Source organism: Arachis hypogaea, chromosome 4 (genome assembly GCF_003086295.3).
Source record: "Arachis hypogaea cultivar Tifrunner chromosome 4, arahy.Tifrunner.gnm2.J5K5, whole genome shotgun sequence".
Lineage (NCBI taxonomy): Eukaryota > Viridiplantae > Streptophyta > Magnoliopsida > Fabales > Fabaceae > Arachis > Arachis hypogaea.
The window spans coordinates 101700317-101706698 of record NC_092039.1 but is presented as its reverse complement, the minus strand read 5'-3'; the positions used below and the strand labels follow the sequence as shown (position 1 = coordinate 101706698).

Below are 6382 nucleotides of genomic sequence, written 5' to 3'. Positions count from 1 at the left end.
CAGAACCTGAAAGGACTCTGAAGAGAAAATTAAGAGAAGCTAAATTACAACAATCCAGAAATAACCTTTCAGAAATTTTCGAACAAGAGAAGGAGATGGCAGCCGAAAATAATAATAATAATAATGCAAGGAGAATGCTTGGTGACTTCACAAAACCAACATCCAAGTTTGATGGAAGAAGCATCTCCATTCCTGCCATTGGAGCCAATAACTTTGAGCTTAAGCCTCAACTGGTTGCTTTGATGCAACAAAACTGCAAGTTTTATGGACTTCCATCTGAAGATCCTTATCAGTTCTTAACTGAGTTCTTGCAGATCTGTGAGACTGTAAAGACGAATGGAGTTGATCCTGAAGTCTACAGACTCATGCTTTTCCCTTTTGCTGTAAGAGACAGAGCTAGAATATGGTTGGATTCACAACCTAAGGATAGCCTGGACTCCTGGGATAAGCTGGTCACTGCCTTCTTGGATAAATTCTTTCCTCCTCAAAAGCTGAGCAAGCTGAGAGTGGATGTTCAAACCTTCAAACAAAAAGATGGTGAATCCCTCTATGAAGCTTGGGAAAGATACAAGCAGTTGACCAAAAGATGTCCATCTGACATGTTTTCAGAATGGACCCTATTAGATATACTCTATTATGGTCTATCTGAATTTTCGAAAATGTCATTGGACCATTCTGCAGGTGGATCTATTCACCTGAAGAAAACGCCTGAAGAGGCTCAAGAACTCATTGACATGGTTGCAAACAACCAGTTCATGTATACCTCTGAGAGGAATTCCGTGAACAATGGGATACCTCAGAAGAAAGGAGTTCTTGAAATTGATGCTCTGAATGCCATATTGGCTCAGAACAAAATGTTGACTCAACAGGTTAACATTATCTCTCAAAATCTGAATGGATTGCAACATGCATCCAACAGCACTAGAGAGGCAGCTTCTGAAGAAGCTTATGATCCTGAAAACCCTGCCATGGCAGAGGTTAATTACATGGGTGAACATTATGGAAACACCTATAACCCATCATGGAGAAATCATCCAAATTTCTCCTGGAAGGATCAACAGAAGCCTCAACAAGGCTTTAACAATGGTGGACGCAATAGGCTGAACAATAGTAAGCCATATCCATCATCTTCTCAGCAACAGACAGAGAACTCTGAACAAAATACTTCTAATTTAGCAAATATAGTCTCTGCTCTGTCAAAGGCCACTTTCAGTTTCATGAATGAAACAAGATCCTCCATTAGAAATTTGGAGGCACAAGTAGGCCAGCTGAGTAAGAAAGTTATTGAAACTCCTCCAGTATTCTCCCAAGCAATACAGAAGAGAATCCAAAAGGAGAGTGCAAGGCCATTGATTTGATCAAAGTGGCCGAATGCACTAGGGAGGAGGAGGACAAAAATCTAGTGAGGAAGACCTCCTGGGACGTCCCTCAAGCAAGAAGGAGTCTCCTATTAAGGATCCAAAGGAATCTGAGGCTCATATAGAGACCATAGAGATTCCATTAAATCTCCTTCTGCCATTCATGAGCTCTGAAGACTATTCTTCCTCTGAAGAGGATGAAGATGTGACTGGAGAGCAAGTTGCTCAATATTTAGGAGCTATCATGAAGCTGAATGCCAAGTTGTTTGGTAATGAGACTTGGGAAAATGAACCTCCCTTGCTCATTAGTGAACTGGATACTTGGATTCAGAAAACTCTACCTCAAAAGAAACAAGATCCTGGCAAGTTCTTAATACCTTGCACCATTGGCACCATGAGTTTTGAAAAAGCTCTATGTGATCTGGGATCAGGGATAAATCTGATGCCACTCTCTGTAATGGAGAAGTTGGGGATCATTGAGGTACAACCTGCCTTGTTCTCATTACAATTGGCAGATAAGTCTTTGAGACAAGCCTATGGAATGGTAGAGGACGTGCTAGTGAAGGTTGAAGGATTTTACATCCCTGCTGATTTCATAATCCTAGACACTAGGAAGGAAGATGATGAATCCATCATCCTAGGAAGACCTTTCCTAGCCACAGCAGAAGCTGTGATAGATGTCAACAGAGGAGAGTTAGTCCTTCAATTGAATGGAGACTACCTTGTGTTTAAGGCACATGGCCATCCCTCTGTGACAGAAGAGAGTAAGCATGAAGAGCTTCTCTCAGTTCAAGGTCAAGAAGAGCCCACACAGTCAAACTCTAAGTTTGGTGTTGTGAGGCCACAACCAAACTCTAAGTTTGGTGTTCAAATTCCATATCCAAACTCTAAGTTTGGTGTGGAGACAACACACTAAATTGATCTGATCATCTTGTGGCTCCATGAAAGCCACTGTCAAGCTATTGACATTAAAGAAGCGCTTGTTGGGAGGCAACCCAATTTTATTTATCTAATTTTATTTTATTTTGTTTCTTTGTTATTTTTGTGTTTAATTAGGTACATGATCATGAGGAGTCACGAAAAAATCAAAAAAATTAAAAACAGAGTCAAAAACAGAAGAAAAAAATTTTTCACCCTGGAGGTAGCGCAGACTGGCGTTCAACGCCAGTAAGATGCATCTGGCTGGCGTTCAACGCCAGAACAGAGCACCATTCTGGCGCTGAACGCCAGAAACAAGCAACAACCTGGCGTTTAACGCCAGGATGTGCACACAGAGGACAAACTGGCGCTGAACGCCAGAAACAAGCATGAAACTGGCGTTCAACGCCAGGAACATGCATTACATGGGCGTTTAACGCCCAGAACATGCACCAATGGGCGTTTGAACGCCAGAATGATGCATGGAGGCAATTTACATGCCTATATGGTGAAGGAATGGTATTTCTTTTCACCTCAGGATCTGTGGAGCTCACAGGATCCCCACCTACCTCGCCCTCTCTCTTTCCATTCATGGTCATTCCTTCTATTTTTCATTCACCACCCACATTTACCCACTCTTCCCCATACACCCCACCTACCTTTACAATTCAACTTCTCCTTCCCACCCAATCCCACCCATATAGCCGATTCCATCTCCCCTCCCTCTCTTCCATTTTCTTCTTCTTCTCTTCTTTCTTCTCTTGCTCGAGGGCGAGCAATATTTTAAGTTTGGTGTGGTAAAAGCATAGCTTTTTTCGCTTTTCCATTACCATTAATGGCACCTAAGGCCAGAGAAACCTCAAAGGGAAGACAAAAGCTTCCACCTCCGAGTCGTGGGAGATGGAAAGAAAAATATAAGCCGTCATAGCTCAGTGGTAGAACATGTGGCTGCAAATCAAGAGATCCCTGAGATACCTTAGGGAATAAGTTATCCTCCACACAAATATTGGGAGCAACTCAGTACCTCTTTAGAGGATTTGAGCCATAATGTTGAACAACTAAGGGTGGAACATCATGAACACGCCCTCACTCTCCAAGAAATAAGAGAAGATCAAAGAGCAATGAGGGAGGAGCAACAAAGGCAAGGAAGGGACATAGAAGAGTTGAAGAACATCATTGGTCCTTCAAGAAGAAGACGCCACTAGAGGTGGATTCATTCCTTGTTCTTTATTTTCTTTCTGTTTTCGGTTTTTAAGTATTATGTTTATCTATGTTTTGTGTCTCTACTTCATGATCATTAGTGTGTAACCATGCCTTAAAGCTATGAATAAAATCCATTAGTCCTTCACTTATCTTAAAAGAAAAATGTTTTAATTCAAAAGAACAAGAAGTACATAATTTTCGAAATTATTAGTGAATTTAATTTAATTATATTGATGTGGTGGCAATAATTTTTGTTTTCTGAATGAATGCTTGAACAGTGCATATTTTTGATCTTGTTGTTTATGAGTGTTAAAATTGTTGGTTCTTGAAAGAATGATGAACAAAGAGAAATGTTATTGATGATCTGAAAAACATCATGAAATTGATTCTTGAAGCAAGAAAAAGCAGTGAAAAAAAATGTGGCGAAAATTTTAAGGCAAGGATCCAAGGCTTTGAGCATTAATGGATAGGAGGGCCCAAGGAAATTAAAATCCAGGCCTAAGCGGCTAAATCAAGCTGTCCCTAACCATGTGCTTGTGTCATGAAGGTCCAAGTGAAAAGCTTGAGACTGATTGGTTAAAGTCGTGATCCAAAGCAAAAGAGTGTGCTTAAGAGCTCTGGACACCACTAACTGGGGACTTTAGCAAAGCTGAGTCACAATCTGAAAAGGTTCACCCAGTTATGTGTCTGTGGCATTTGTGTATCCGGTGGTAATACTGGAAGACAAAGTGCTTAGGGCCAAGGCCAAGACTCATAAAGTAGCTGTGTTCAAGAATCAACATGCTTAACTAGGAAAGTCAATAACACTATCTAAAATTCTAAGTTCCTAGAGATGCCAATCACTCTAAACTACAAAGGAAAAAGTGAGATGCCAAAACTGTTCAGAAGCAAAAAGCTACAAGTCCCGCTCATCTAATTAAATTAATATTCATTGATATTTTGGACTTTATAGTATATTCTCTTCTTTTTATCCTAATTGATTTTCAGTTGCTTGGGGACAAGCAACAATTTAAGTTTGGTGTTGTGATGAGCGGATAATTTATACGCTTTTTGGCATTGTTTTTATATAGTTTTTAGTAAATTTAAGCTACTTTTAGGGATATTTTCATTAGTTTTTATGTTAAATTCACATTTCTGGACTTTACTATGAGTTTGTGTGTTTTTCTGTGATTTCAGGTAAATTCTGTCTGAAATTGAGGGACTTGAGCAAAACTCTGAAGAAGGCTGACAAAAGGACTGCTGATGCTGTTGGAATCTGACCTCCCTGCACTCGAAATGGATTTTCTGGAGCTACAGAACTTTAATTGGCACGCTCTCAACGGCGTTGGAAAGTAGACATCCAGGGCTTTCCAGCAATATATAATAGTCCATACTTTATTCGAAGAATGACGACGTAACTTGGCGTTGAACGCCAAGTACATGCTGCTGTCTGGAGTTAAACGCCAGAAAAACGTCATGATCCGGAGTTGAACGCCCAAAACACGTCATAACTCGGAGTTCAACTCCAGGAAATGCCTCAGCTCGTGGATTAATCAAGCTCAGCCCAAGCATACACCAAGTGGGCCCCGGAAGTAGATTTATGCATCAATTACTTACTCATGTAAACCCTAGGAGCTAGTCTAAGTATATATAGAACATTTATCTATTATATTAGATATCTTTTGACCATCTTTTGACCACTTTAAACCTTTTATCATTCGGTCACTTGATCATGGAGAGGGCTGGCCATTCGGCCATGCCTGAACCTCTTTTACTTATGTATTTTCAACGGTGGAGTTTCTGCACACCATAGATTAAGGGTGTGGAGCTCTGCTGTACCTCAAGTATTAATGAAATTCTATTATCTTTTATTCAAATCTCTCTTATTCTTATTCCAAGATATCCATTCGTACCTAAGAACATGATGAATGTTATGAGTCAGATTACCCTCATTATCATTCTCACTTATGAACGCGCGTGATTGACAACCACTTCCGTTCTACATGAAACAGAGCTTGAATGCGTATCTCTGAGATTCCCCAACAGAATCTTCGTGGTATAAGCTAGATGGATGGCGGCATTTATGAGGATCCGGAAAGTCTCACCTTGTCTGTGGTATTCCGAGTAGGATCCTGGGAATCCGGAAAGTCTAACCTTGTCTGTGGTATTCCGAGTAGGATTCCGGTAATGAATGACTGTGACGTGCTTCAAACTTGTAACCTGCTGGGCGTTAGTGACAGACGCAAAAGAATCAAGGGATTCTATTCCAGTAGGAGCGGGAACCAACCGGTGATTAACCGTACTGTGACAGAGTGCATGAGCATTAGTTTTCACTACGAGGATGGGATGTAGCCATCAGCCATGGGTGATGCCTCCAGACGATTAGCCGTGCGACTGACAACCGCATAGGATCATTTTCCCGAGAGGATGAAAGTAGCCACAGTTGATGGTGAACCCCTATACAAAGCTTGCCATGGAAAGGAGTAAGAAGGATTGAGTAGAAGCAGTAGGAGAGCAGGCGTCCTTGGGCTCTACAGCATCTCCATCCGCTTATCTGAAATTCCCACCAATGAATCTGCATAAGTATTCTATCCCTTTTATTATTCCTTTTTATTATTTATTCCAATAATCACAATTACCCTTTAATCTGCCTGACTGAGATTTGCAAGGTGACCATAGCTTGCTTCATACCAACAATCTCTGTGGGATCGACCCTTACTCACGTAAGGTTTATTACTTGGACGACCCAGTACACTTGCTGGTTAGTTGAACGGAGTTGTGAATTCAACCAGTGCCATAATAATGATTTCATACAAAGACAAACAACTTAAAGAGAATTGATCACAATTTCGTCCACCACACAGCTCACTATATCGATAGTTCGTGGAAGTTGCAAATGCGCCTATTGAGGTACTTCATAAACT

At 40.8% G+C, this 6382-nt stretch overlaps 1 non-coding gene across 1 annotated transcript; it reads right to left on the bottom strand.

The window, feature by feature from the left end:
• Positions 1-497: 497 nt before the first annotated feature.
• LOC112798345 (small nucleolar RNA R71) lies at positions 498-601 on the bottom strand. Its single transcript, XR_003199961.1, has one exon. It is a non-coding gene; the product is annotated as a small nucleolar RNA R71 (small nucleolar RNA).
• Between the last annotated feature and the right edge of the window lie 5781 nt (positions 602-6382).